Source organism: Triticum aestivum, chromosome 1B, assembly GCF_018294505.1.
Source record: "Triticum aestivum cultivar Chinese Spring chromosome 1B, IWGSC CS RefSeq v2.1, whole genome shotgun sequence".
Taxonomy (NCBI): domain Eukaryota; kingdom Viridiplantae; phylum Streptophyta; class Magnoliopsida; order Poales; family Poaceae; genus Triticum; species Triticum aestivum.
Genome location: NC_057795.1, coordinates 509,357,657 through 509,372,158, shown reverse-complemented (window position 1 = coordinate 509,372,158; position 14,502 = coordinate 509,357,657). Strand labels below are relative to the sequence as shown.

At 49.3% G+C, this 14,502-nt stretch overlaps 1 long non-coding RNA gene across 1 annotated transcript; it reads left to right on the top strand.

Annotated features, from left to right (window-relative positions):
* On the top strand, positions 1-1,244 carry LOC123093452 (uncharacterized). The gene is made up of 3 exons (XR_006445335.1): positions 1-132; positions 264-325; positions 598-1,244. It is a non-coding gene; the product is annotated as an uncharacterized lncRNA (long non-coding RNA).
* Positions 1,245-14,502: the final 13,258 nt, after the last annotated feature.

Below are 14,502 nucleotides of genomic sequence, written 5' to 3'. Positions count from 1 at the left end.
CAAGATATGTGGTTTTGGATTAGGGTAGGACTCAAGATATGTGACTTCCAAGGGAACTGCAAACTCAAGATATGTGGTCTTGGACTAGCAAGATTTGCATCCAGTGACACCCCTACAACAGTTTTCTGGATGGTATGTTTAGATTTTAATAGATTTGATCCACAATAATTTAATTTTATTAATTATTTTTAATGAAATAGATAGCATAACAGACGCACTTCTTGCAACTTAAATCTCATTGTCTTCTCGAACATGACTTGCAGGACCATGTCGCCACCTGATGGTATAGAGCTCATGAACTCTGTAATGTTCTATCATTACCAAGGTAGTTAATAAATTGCTTGTCTCGTGGTTGTGTTTTTTCCGGCATTCTTTGCATTTGCACTACTTCCTCATTTTCATAGGTTTGTACAACTAAGAAAGATGTTAGATTTTAGCCGTATGTTCCATCTTCTTTGCCGTGACTCTGAAATAAAGAGCTTTCAACATCCTAGGGTATATTGACATATCCTCTCTAGCCTCCTTCTCTCAGTTATTTTGTCTATGCAGGAGTATTCACAACTTATGCCCTTGTCTAACAAATTTTCTGATATGCAGTGTTGTTAACAATTTCCAGAGGCTAACTTAGAGGAAGATAGAGGAAAGAGCAGGGCAGTTGAGGGGAAGTACATTTCTCACTTGAGGTAACTTACATTATTATATTTCTCCGAAATGTAATTGATTATATATATAGGCTCTCAATTATTTTGTGCTGCCAATGACATACATAGTTTGTGTTAAAATGATTAGGAGTACCAAAAGGCATTAGTCAGTTAATGTGAAGTGTTTCTGTATTTAGAAATCTTGAAATTGGCTCTTTTCATTATCATTTTCATGATCCTAATGTCTATGCGAATTATTTCTGTATTTAAAAAACTTGAAATTGGCTCTTTTGGTGAAACGGCAAGAAGCACTTTAGCCTCGTTGCATTAAAGATGAGAAGAACATAATGTACACGTGTGGGTGGACGCAAACATCCCCCCGTAGGGGGCAAACTGGGCGCAAGCATGAAAGAAGAGGCACATTGGCCAACAAACACCCCTTTCTCCGAATGTACAACCCATAAACTCGGGCCTGAATTCGTAGGCGTGCATCATCGTAGATCTTCTAAAACACTTGGTGCACGCTGCATTACAAAGACCTTCTTGCCACAATTGGCTTGTGCTTGTAGATGGATGCCAATTATGGAGCGTGGAGATGAATCAAATGGAGAAATAATTTCTACTCCCTCCGTCCCTAATATAAGATGTTACTACAACCAATATACATCTTATATTATAGGATGGAGGGAGTATGTGCATATCCAGTAAAAAATTGATATGATTTGTACTAACAATCTGATGTGATTTTGTAGACACTTTTTTTTCAGATTACTAGACATATAGGAAGAATTATGAAACTAAAATGGGATGTTACTGTTAGCATTTGATGACAAAGTGAGGCCAATATAGAAAAAACTAAGCTTTTGGGTGAGTACCTTGTGATTTTGTTATGTATTTTTGTGGCTTTAGTTTGCAAATGCAGCATGAAATACTTATGTGATTGCTCTTTCCTTTTGCAGGGACTAACCACGGAATATTAGTACTATATGCTGATATTGACAAGCCACACTATCTTCTCCAGTGGCATGGGCAACGTGTATTATGTCGAAGTGTGTGGGATTATTGATTTTATGTCTTTATTTTTACTAATATATATTTATACAAGGACGACAATCAACAAAATGTGTATTTCTCATTCAACCAGTGTCCTCGCATGTAAAGACAAGTAATGCTTCGAGCAAATGAGAAAGAAAACAGTACTTAATAATTTTACTATGGGTGGTCGTTTGATTTGCAGGATTTGTATTCTTAGGATTTTTGTGTTGAAAATTTTCAGCTTTTTGTGTTGAAAATTTTCAGCTCTCGCCGCAATGCACGACCGTAGTTAATTTTCTTCTGATGATAGGTACCACTCCATGTTTTATTTTTAGATTCAGCACCATGCATGCTTCTCACATCAATTCAGACAAAAAACAGGTGTGGTTCCTCGCACTAAGATGACCCAGCAACGCTCTAGAGGGGTTCCTCACAGACGATGCCTCCTTGAGTTCCACTTCTTTGCTGCTCCCAACTCTGGTATAGTATGAAAATCCTATGAATAAATCTGAATTTTATGATTTGATGCTTTTGCAGACCAGTCCTGGAGGATGTTGCTCGATGCATCCGTTTAGTCGAATGATTTGTCAATACTTCTCTGAATAGGTGACAATTATATATAGTGATGGATCTAATTGATACTTTTTGAGTGCATAGTGTTTAAACACATAACCATTCATAATGTTCAAATGATTAAGTAAGGCAAGAGCTTCTGACTAACCAAGTAGATTTATTCTACAAAGAAAATATTGATTCTATTTCTCTCACCATATTAACATTTAGCATAAATGTTGATTCTACAAAAAAATGTACCACGAAACAGGCATGTGCACGCAAGGGAGGGAAGAGAAGAGAAACATTGACATTTTTCATGCTTTGGACCAACATTTATATCCATAGCTTTTTTTCCGTGGCAATGCATGAGTGGCAATGCATGAGTGTGGTGCCGTCATGGTAGATCCCGGATGAAAGGTGGGTCCAGTATAGAACTAGGAGGTACTAGCACTAAGATGGGAAGGTGGTTGCCACCCTTGTCCCTTATTGTGGATCAAATATGGCGGTGTCGATCACTGGCTCACTTGGAACATGAGTTAGTGGATTTTGTGATAAGAGTGAGGGTTGAGAGTGAGTGGGATGGGGGTTTGGGTTGGTATGTTCGGTTACAGCTGACTGAGCGGAGTAATTTTTCTACTTCAGAAAATGTGGTAAATTGCGCATTAAAGATAGCTTTGTAGCAAATTGTATGAGCGAGCGGTTCATATATTTTTTCATCAAGTCATACAATTTTTTAGTTATGATAGAAGGGTAAATGCATTTGTTAGTTTCTTCAAGAGTTAATAACGGAAATGGTGGTGTATCTATTGCATGTCCAACAAAAGACATCATATTTTAGTTTCTTGGTAATGCATGACATTCAATTGTATGTTACAATGTGACAATGGCCCAGGATAAATTGGATCTGCCTTCTTGGCTCGGGGGGCGTCAAGGGCGGCGCACGCCTCCTTCCCCTTGATGGCAATGGCGGATCAACACGAACACGGGGGGAGGGGATCAGGGCGGAGAGCGGGGCGGTTGGTGGTGCATTTCTCCTTGGCTGTCTGTGGGGAAGTGCGGTGTGAAGGAGAGAGAGCGACATGGCCAAGGTGAGGTGGGTGTCATCCGGTTTTCAAGGCGAGGGCTCCAGCGAGAAATGTCCCGTACGGCGAGAAACCGAGCAGGAAGTGGAGGGTCCGACAGGAAAAGTGAAGGGTGCTTCGTGGGATGGGGTTTTTGTGTTGGGACCGCGTTTGGAGATAACATGGGATAGTCTGGACAGTCACATTTCTCCCCCACACATGGGTTAGATTTGGATGAGCCTGGACTGTCGATGTTGAATTTTGGAGAGGCCGCTGGGTGCCCGTGTGATGTCCGAACACACCCGGACGTATGAGGGAGAAATGAGTTTCGACCTCGGAGACGACCTTAACCATTTGTATGCCCATAGAAACGCACGGACGTTCTACTAATGAATATCTTAAGCGCATCATCTAGATATTGATAGTTTTGTAATAGATGTTTAGTTGGAACATCGCTAAGTTTGTTATATGGACATGTTGTTAATCTTTTATTTTTGTCAATTTACATTGCAAAAATGGACTTCAATTATTCAATAATTGTGTTTATGTTATATTGTTTGTCCATTTGAAATTTAATATGTAACTTTTGCAAACTATTTCAAGAGCCGAAGGAAAGGGGGGCGCTGCCCCCTTCCCTAGACTAATTCAGACCCAAGGGGAGGGGGCGTGCGGCCTGCCCTAGCCGCTCCTCTCTCTCCACCAAGGCCCATGAGGCCCATTAGTTCCCCCGGGGGGTTCCGATAACCCTCCAGCACTCCGGTTTATTTGAAACTTGTTTGGAACACTTTTGGTGTCTGAATATAGCCATCCAATATATCGATCTTTATGCCTCGATCATTTTGGGACTCCTTGTCACGTCCGTGATATCATCCGGGACTCCGGACAAAGTTCGGTCATCAAAAACACATAACTCATAATACATATCATCATCGAACGTTAAGCGTGCGGACCCTACGGGTTCGAGAACTATGTAGACATGACCGAGACTCATCTCCAGTCAATAACCAATAGCGAAACCTGGATGCTCATATTGGCTCCTACATATTCTACGAAGATCTTTATCGGTCAAACCGCATAACAACATACGTTGTTCCCTTTGTCATCGGTATGTTACTTGCCCGAGATTCAATCGTCGGTATCCTCATACCTAGTTCAGTATCATTACTGGCAAGTCTCTTTACTCGTTCCATAATAATTCATCCCGCAACTAACTCATTAGTCACAATGCTTGCATGGCTTATAGTGACGAGCACTACCGAGAGGGCCCAGAGATACCTCTCTGAAACACGGAGTGACAAATCCTAATCTCGATCTATGCCAACCGAACAAACACCTGCGGAGACACCTGTAGAGCATCTTCATAATCATCCATTTACGTCGTGACATTTGATAGCACACAAGGTGTTCCTCCAGTATTCGGGTGTTACATAATCTCATAGTCTGAGGAACATGTATAAGTTATGAAGAAAGTAGTAGGAATGAAACTGTAACGATCATAATGCTAAGCTAACAGATGGGTCATGTCCATCACATCATTCTCCTAATGATGTGATCCTGTTCATCAAATGACAACACATGTCTATGGTTAGGAAACATAACCATGTTTGATAAACGAGCTAGTCAAGTAGAGGCATACTAGGGACAATATGTTTTGTCTATGTATTCACACATGTACTAAGTTTCCGGTTAATACAATTCTAGCATGAATAATAAACATTTATCATGAAATAAGGAAATAAATAATAACTTTATTATTGCCTCTAGGACATATTTCCTTCAGGTGGCACCAAAATTGGGCTGCCACAGCGATGGGTGGGGCAGATGGGTGTATTGGCTGTCGACGGGAGGAAGATGGAATGGCCAATGTGCCACCGACTCGCGGGCCTGGGGATGAGTAGGCGGGCATCACGCATGTCTGTGCTGATGCAAACGAGGCCCAAATTTGGGCCTGAAATGGGTCGCCTGATGGACAAAAAGCGGAGGCGCGTCCGTTTGGGTCGGCGTGTTGGACCGACTTTTGTACCCATTTCGACCCATATGGACACGTGCAGACGAAATGGGTCTTCATGTTGGAGTTGAGCAACTCCAACACGGTGACCCAAACGGACTCCGATTTTGTCTGCTTTTTGTCCTTTTGGGTCACCCATCCGCTCGGCCATGTCCCTTTTTTCATTTGGGTCGGCTGGTGCGTCTAACTGGGCCTGACACATTTTGTGACGTGTCTGCCCTGACATTCCATCGAACACCTAGTGGGTGAACTGCCTCGAGCTCCCATGCCGCCGCCCTGAGTTCCCGCGCCTGATACGTGCCGCGCCATCGTGCGCTCTGCATCACCGCATAGTCGTGAGCTCCCGCCTTGCCGGAACCATGAGCGCCCATGACATCCGCGTCTCGCTGCAGCAGCCTCACCAACACCGTCCACCATACGTGACGCGCATGAGACAGAGCTCTTGCATGCCACAACACGTGCTTGGCGATGGTGCGCAATCACCGAATGACCCACGCCATTGAGCTCGAGCGCAGCGGCCGGGCAACTGCGGGCATGGGAGCATGCATGACCTGGAGCGCCCACGCCGTGAGAGGGAAGATTGGCAACCACCCATGGCCACCACGCTCGAGCTCGACGAGGCCGGGCGCGGCCAGGAGAGCTGACCAGGTGCGGGGAAGGTGAGGTCGGGTGCGGGGAGGCGAGGTGAGGCCAGGAGCACCGATCGGGCGAGTGCGAAACCCATAACCAGCGCTACTACTAAGCTCCTATGTATAGGCATTTTCCTAGTAGTGGCATGGGGGCGGGCACGGCCGGGGCGTGCTCGTGTCGCAAGAGGGGAGGTTGGCAGCCAATCATGCCCACCGCATGCGAGCTCGATGAGGTCGGCCGCGGCCAGGAGCATTGGGCGAGGGCGGGGGAGGCGAGGCTGGGCACGACACGGGGAAGGCGAGGTGGGGCCAGGAGCGCCGGTTAGGCGCATGAGAAGCGAGGTCGGGAACGACAGGGTGAACGCGGCCAAGAGCGCTGCCGAAGCGCGGGCGAGGCAAGGTGAGGCCGGGCTAGTTGGCTAGCGAGCAAGGAAGGCGGGTGTCGGTGTCAAAACCGGCGGATCTCGGGTAGGGGGTCCCGAACTGTGCGTCTAGGCGGATGGTAACAGGAGACGAGGGACACGATGTTTTACCCAGGTTCGGGCCCTCTTGATGGAGGTAAAACCCTACGTCCTGCTTGATTAATATTGATGATGTGTGTTACAAGAGTGGATCTACCACGAGATCAAGGAGGCTAAACCCTGGAAGCTAGGCTATGGTATGATTGTTGTTCGTCCTATGGACTACAGCCATCCAGTTTATATAGACACCGGAGAGGGCTAGGGTTACACAAAGTCGGTTACAAAGGTAGGAGATCTACATATCCGTATCGCCAAGCTTGCCTTCCACGCCAAGGAAAGTCCCATCCGGACACGGGACGAAGTCTTCAATCTTGTATCTTCATAGTCTTGGAGTCCGGCCGATGATGATAGTCCGGCTATCCGGACACCCCTTAGTCCGGGACTCCCTCAGTAGCCCCTGAACCAGGCTTCAATGACGATGAGTTCGGCGCGCATATTGTCTTCGGCATTGCAAGGCGGGTTCCTCCTCCGAATAATTTATAGAAGATAGTGAACACCAGGATAGTGTCCGGCTCTGCAAAAATAAATTCCACATACCACCGTAGAGAGAATAATATTACACGAGATCAATCTGCTGACATATTCCGTGGCGTGACATCACACCACTTTCAGGCCTTCGAATTGTTTTTATTGTTCCACCTTAGCGTGTTTAACGAGGCGGTTTCCTTGGCACGTCTTGTCGAAGCAGAGATCGTGTTCCCCTTATTCCGGGATTCCCATCAATACGGACATGGGTAACCCAACCGCGCCCGTTGCCACGCCCCCTCCATCGAAGGCGGGTTCCAAACGGTCACGGGGACGGCTCTTGGTATTCTTCCTCTTTATAATGAGACCAAGGCCCGTTCTTTTTATTCAATCCTCTATCGAATCTGCCCCTCTCCCCGAGTTCCAACACCCAGGGCTGCCAAATTCAGGTACCTTCGATCTTCGACAATGTCCGGTCCTGACCTACGAGGCCGGTGGATGCCCTCCTCCGTCATGGAGGAGGACGTGCTAAAGCTGAGAGATGCCAGGTACTTAACCTACGAAATTTCGCATAGGCTGCCTGCCCGAGGGCAAGTTATCCCAACTCCCGAGCCTGGCGAGAGCGTCGTGTTCGTGTCTCACTTCCGTCGGGGTTTAGCTTCCCGACGGATCCCTTCATGAGGGGGCTCATGTTTTACTATGGGCTGGAATTCCACGACCTAGCTCCGGAGTCCATCCTCCACATCTCATCATTCATTGTCGTCTGTGAAGCCTTCCTCCGCACTACCCCTCACTTCGGCTTGTGGCTCAAAACCTTCAACGTGGAGCCGAAGATGATCGAGGGGCGTCAGGCAGAGTGCGGCGGGGCGGTTATAAGCAAGAGGGCCGAAGCTCCATGGCCCAAGGGCTCTTTCTAGGAAGAGCTCGGCTTGTGGCAACAGGAGTGGTTTTATATCACTGCTCCCCGGGGCAGCAGGCAGAAGCCGCCGCCCGTCTTTCGCTCGGGCCCTCCACAGTAGCTGACGTCATGGGTCAACAAGGGGCGTGACTGGGGGCCGCCCAAAGACGTTCCCCTGTTGCAGGACCGGATTCGAGGCCTCCAAGAAAGGGAGATCAATCTGGTCGCAGTGGTGCAGGTCATGTTGATCCGGCGCCTACTACCCTGCAAACGTCGCCCCCTCCGCCTGTGGGAATTTAATCCGGAGGGGCACGAGCTCTTCAACACTTGATGGGTTTGACTCCCATGGAGATGTATAAACTGTTCTTCGGATCGCAAGAGACGCATCCGGAATTGACCGAGGATGCTGGCCTAAGCTGCAATCGCCCGTATACTCAAGTAAGTAGCCCTGTGTCCGGATATCCCTTTTATTTATCCGGAATTTATTTATCGTGAGCTTGCCTTTTAACCAGTTATCCCTGGACAAGAGTGGATAGTGCAAGCCAAACTGATACGGTGTCCGGCCCCCCTCCCTGAGACCACGCAGGATCCCGTGTTAATCAAAATGTTGGAGGTTGCACCTTCGAATGAGGGCGAAGGGGGGCACAGGGAAACTGTCACCTCTGCCAAGGAGGTTTTTAGTAAGGGAGGAATCGAGAATCCCTCCTTCCAGGGGGATAAGAGGAACGCTTCCGAAGACCCGGAGGCCAAGGCCTCAAAGCGGGGAAAGAAATCTGTACCGGAAGGTCCTATGCCAGAAAGCACCCCGGCCGTACTGTCTCCTCGGAGGAATCAGCCCTCTAACGAGCCGTAAGTGAAAAGGGGGATTTTATAATTATCAGACACCCCTGCTTAATGTCTAAAGGTAACCGAAGTTTTTACCTTGTAGTTCGGATCTCAGCCCATCTCAGCACAGCTCATCTTCGGGAGACCTTCGTCCGGAGATGATGGAAAGCGAAACGCCTCCATCTGCCGCCCCATCGCGCGGGGCGGACGACCCTGAGGTGTCGTCGCGGAGGGTCTCCCCGAGTCCGGCGGGACCGGAGAGTTCGGCGCCCATTGGAGTACGGCCAGTGGAGCTGCAGGATTTGCTTAAGAGGGCGTCCATCTCAGAAGATCACCGCACATTAATGGGTGATGTGATTGAGAGGCTCTCGTCCGCCGAAACCGGGTTGTATGAGGCCGTCGGAAGTTTACTGACGGGATTTGAGGTACGCAAAAAATGACATACCTGTTGACAGTTTTGCACATGAAGTGCGCCCTGTATAGATAGTAGCCCCTGAGACTTGGTATGCTGTCGAAAACGACAGCGTGCCTAGGATCATAAACTCAGTTATTAACTGTCGCCTTTCCCATGCAGGTGGCGGAACATTCAGTGGCCAGCCGGACTGATGAATTTGCCGAGCTGAAGAAGCAACTCGACACTGCAGATGCGGACATCTCGCTGGTCAATAGACGACTTGATGAGTCACAAGGTATGTGGTTGCCCCGCGGTTGGTTAGTAAGGGAGCTGACGCCCATTCCTTACAAATTGTATGCTTAGATGCAGATGGTGCTGCTGCTGTGGAAGACCTTCGAGCAGAACTTGCTCGGGCCAAGGAGCAAGCCAGAAAAAGCGAGGCGGCTGCCTTGAAGGCAGCGGAAGGGCTAGAAGCCAAGAAGGCTGCTCACTGCCGAAGCAGGGAGGAGATGGCCGAAATGGCCATGAAATTAAGAGTTGCTACCGACCGCCTGGAGGTTCTTGAAGGAGAACGCCGAGCGGAGCAAGAGGACCTGAAGAAGGCCGATGCCGAGGCCAAGGATGCCCGTAGTGCGATGCGGGCTATGAAGGAGGAACTGCGTCAGGTCGGAGACATTGTGGCTGGAAAGCCCTTTATGCTGCGTAGGAAGTTCACGGATCCGAAGTATGCTCAGCTGGGCCGATTGTACGGTGCGGAGGATCCTTATCTGGACTTGGCGGCGAGTGCGGCTGACGAAGTCGTGCACTTTCGAAGCCAGGAGGATCATGAAATGGAAGAGCTGTTCTGGTCTCAATTCCATAGTCCGGAGCGTCCACTTCCGTTGAGTGATCGGCTGGTTGAGTGGGCTGAGCTGAATAGATTGTCCGGACTGGCCATGACGGATGTGGTCACTCATCTGTGGCCGAAAAGGCCCAAGCCGAAGAGTTATTTTGGCTTGTTGCAGCAATTCCTTGGGGCAGTGCCGCATATTAAGGCGATGAAGCGGTCGGCATGCATAGAAGGTGCACGGATGGCTCTCGCCCGTGGTAAAACATACTGGGCGGAGATGGATGCCACCGCTGTTGCATCCCGGGGTTCGGACAAAAGCCGATTCCCCACCGAGCATTACTTTGAGGAAGTCCTGCAGGGCGCTCGTATAATAGAGTCGCAGTGCTCGAAAGATGTTATGTTTGAATGACATGTATGATTTCTAAGATCATGTTTATAATGCAATGACTTTTTATACTTGTGTGTTCAAGTATTGAACTATCTCCTGTGCGGCCGTATATATATGTATAATCTGAAAGATGGCAGTCTTTGGCTTCAGGCCCCACGCACATGGTGCGGGGGTGTTTGCAAAAAGAAAAACGCTTTTTCACACTTAATCCAACGTCTTGGTCCTTTTAAGGAGGTGATAGCATAGCAAACTAGGCAACCGGACTATAATGCTTTATCACTTTCACTTAGCCATAGGAGCTCGAATGTGGGGCTACTATATAGCCCCTGATGGCACCGCGCTTCTCCGAACTCGGGGCGTGTATGTGACTGACCAGGAAGCGGTCCTTCGTCAAAGCGGGGGAATTCTAAACATTCCAATGGTCGATCGAGTGGTTGACCAGTCTCTCGCTATATCATGACAGTCGGTTTTCGGCTTTCTCTACTGAGGTGCTCTCCCGGCCGAACCGGGGCACAATCGCAGTAGTTCTCCTGGTGCCGCGTTAGCCGATGATACGGAACGTAAGGCAGCAAAACACAGGAGCCGGGCAAACCCAACATTTGACCAAAGACATGATTCAGAGCTGATGCATATAAGGCCTAACTCGAGACGCCGAACACTCCCTGAGGTGTTCGGTCTTTATGATATCGGGCAGAGTAAAGCCCTAAGCCCCTGGTGTCCAGGTACAGGCGGGAACTTCTGACGCGGCCGATGCCAAAACGCCAGCCTCCTCCTCGGCTCTGGTAGGAAACCGGGGGATGTGTATCAACAAGAGACAGTGAGAAAGGTTTACGCAGGGTCTTAATCTGAAAAGAATCCTTGCAACGGGTCCCTACTGCACGTCTGCGCCTGTGTCTCCGTTGTGCTGTATCCTGGACGGGTGTAGCACGTGCTTCATCTGTAAAAGAGAAGGACTTAGTTTCTAAGAAATATCGTGCAAAAAGTGTATTAGAATAAAGTATAATTTGGAAGATGAAGAAAGTTGAGCTTTATTGGCTTTCATCATTTATGGGCGCGGCCCCCTAAAAAAAGGGGGGTATGCGGCTGGGAAGCCCCTTGTTAAGTTACGCCGGACTCGTCTAACCATATCCGAGGTCTAAATGACCTGTTTTAGGGGCTTTGACCTGCAAGGTCGGAATAATGTGTGGCTGTCGAGGCAGCCGCACATTCTCTGTGGTCGAGAAACACCTGGAGTTTTAAGAATATGCCACGTGGACCGGGCATTTTTAAGCGTAAGAGATGCGTAATGTGGTATTGCATTAAAGCGGGCGAAAGCTGCATGCCCCAGTAGTGCTTAAGGGCTACTGCTAAATGGGGCGATGGAGAGTGAGCTTTTCGCGATGGAGGTTGTCGGATGAACCGAACATGACCTCTGGTGGTACATAGCCTGTAAAATTGGCTAAAAAGGCCTGGCGTCACTCCTTTGAAGGAAGTGCTTCTATAGTGAATTTTGGTGGGTTCTATCCCCAGTCTGCGGACGGTGTCCTGGTATAGCAGGGGCCGCGCTGCGTGTTATCACGTGAAGTGAGTTCACTGTTTTGACTTCTAATGGGAAAGTCTTTTGGTTTCCGGAGCGCTGCTTTTGGGTTTCGTCACTTTCACTTGGTGTGTCGAGCCCTTTGTGTTCGGCGTTAAGTCGGCCGGACTGCTTGAAGACCCAACAATCTCTGTGGGTATGGTTTGCAGGCTTCCCGGAGGTACCGTGTATTTGACACAGTCTATCCAGAATCTTGTTTAGGTTGGATAGCTCGTCACTGTTATCCTTTAGGGGCAGTGTTTTGTTGTTCGGCCGAGAGCTTTTGAATCCGGCGTTGACCGCCGTACTATTTGGGCCATTTTCCTTATTCCGGCGCTGATCTTTTTTGCGTCGTGATTTCCCATTTCCATCCCTGATTTCGGATGTACTCGGGTCGCTGGTGCTGCATCTAGCCAACCAGCTGTCTTCCCCCGCGCAAAAGCGGGTCATGAGACTTGTTAGTGCGGCCATTGTTCTTGGTTTTTCCTGGCCGAGGTGTCTGGCGAGCCATTCGTCTCGGACGTTGTGTTTAAAGGCTGCTAAGGCTTCAGCGTCTGGACAGTCGACTATTTGGTTCTTTTTAGTGAGGAACCTGTTCCAGAATTTTCGTGCTGATTCTCCGGGCTGTTGAGTTATGTGACTTAAATCATCTGCATCCGGAGGCCGGACATAAGTCCCCTGAAAATTTGCTCGAAACGCATCCTCAAGCTCTTCCCAACTTCCAATCGTATTTTCTGGGAGGCTTTTAAGCCAATGCCGAGCCGGCCCTTTGAGCTTGAGGGGTAGGTATTTTATGGCATGGAGATCGTCTCCTCTTGCCATGTGTATGTTTAGGATATAATCCTCAATCCAGACTCCGGGGTCTGTTGTTCCGTCGTATGCCTCTATGTTTACGGGTTTAACTCCCGCTGGAAATCCATGATCCAGTACCTCGTCGGTAAAACATAGTGGGTGTGCGGCGCCCCTGTATTTGGGTGTGCCTTGTCTTCAAATGCCTGGCTGGTTGTGTTACTTCCTAGAGTCTTCTTTTTTGGCCCATAGATAGACCTGGCTGGGTTATCCTTTTTCTGAGGATCTTTATGCTGATCGTGTGCCGGCTTGTGTGTGGCGCCCTGTGTTGCTCTTGGCCTGTCATCTGGTCGTCTATCCGACCAGGCGGCCCCTTTCTTTTTTGACTGCGGGGGCTCTAAGGCCTCCTCGTCAAATTCGGGCAACAACTTGCGCTTCGGGTAGCTCTTTGTCTTAGTGCCATATTTATCTGCAGTGTTGAGTACTTTGCTCCATCTCATTCTGAGTGCGTCTTCCGCTGTTTTGAGCTTCCGCTTTTGCTTCTTCAAACTTCTTGCAGTGGCGACGAGCCTTTTATGAAGATTCATATGCTCTGGTGATGTGAGATCATCTTCGCCGGGGATGGGTTGCTTGTCCAGTTCATGTCCGGCTGGCTGCTTGTTGACTTGTGCGTCGTCCACTGCTTCGCCCTGCTCTAGGGCCGGGTCCATATGGGTGCCATTTTCGTCGATGCCGGTCTTCGGGCGGCGCTTGCGTCGCTGCTTTGTTTGTTTGTTGAGGGAGTTGTCCTTCGCCACGTCCCGTTTTTCCTCATTGTCGCTTCCTTTTGGTGTGTCCACCATGTATACGTTGTGGGCTGGGGTGTCTTTCCTGCGCCCGTTAGGCGCTGGTTCCTGGTCGTCTCCGGCATCGTCGTCCATACCGTCGATGTCCTCGGAGTCGTAGTCTAGCATGTCAGTTAAATCGTCGACAGAGGCTACCAAGTGGGTGGTGGGTGGGCTTTGAATTTCTTTGCCGTCCGCATCCCAACCGTGCTGACCGCAGTCCGGCCAGGTCTCTCCTGATAACGAGAGATATTTTAGCGAACTCAAGATGTCGCCGAAAGGTGAGTGTTGAGAGACGTCCGCCGTGGTGAACTCCATGATTGGCGCCCAATCGGATTCGATCGGGGCGGGCGCGGGAGGTTCGGAGTCCGGCGAGGAGTCCGGCACCTCGGAGTCACGAGCTTTATGAGGGAGAAAGTCAGTGTTCGGCTCTATCGCCGTAGAGGTTGCAGCCCCCGAGGCAGTGTCTAGGCATCCATCCTCGATCTGCGGAGCTGGCTCCGAATTGGAGATCGGAGCGGTTTTGAGTGCGGCCTCCAAGGTACTGTCCGGCCGCAGAGCTAAATCATGCTCGCCGCGACAGTGCGGCACGCTCGGCTGTGGCTCGAACCCATCGAGGATCAAGTCCCCGCGGATGTCAGCCGTGAAGTTCAAACTTCCAAACCTGACCTGACGGCCAGGGGCGTAGCTTTCGATCTGCTCCAGTTGGCCAAGCGAATTGGCCCGCAGTGCAAAGCTGCCGAATACGAAGATTTGTCCGGGGAGGAAGGTCTCACCCTGGACTGCGTCATTGATGATGATTGAAGAAGCCATCGAGCCTATCGGTGACGACACAGAGGATCTCTCAATGAAAGCACCAATGTCGGTGTCAAAACCGGCGGATCTCGGGTAGGGGATACCGAACTGTGCGTCTAGGCGGATGGTAACAGGAGATGAGGGACATGATGTTTTACCCAGGTTCGGGCCCTCTTGATGGAGGTAAAACCCTACATCCTGCTTGATTAATATTGATGATGTGTGTTACAAGAGTGGATCTACCACGAGATCAAGGAGGCTAAACACTAGAAGCTAGCCTATGGTATGAT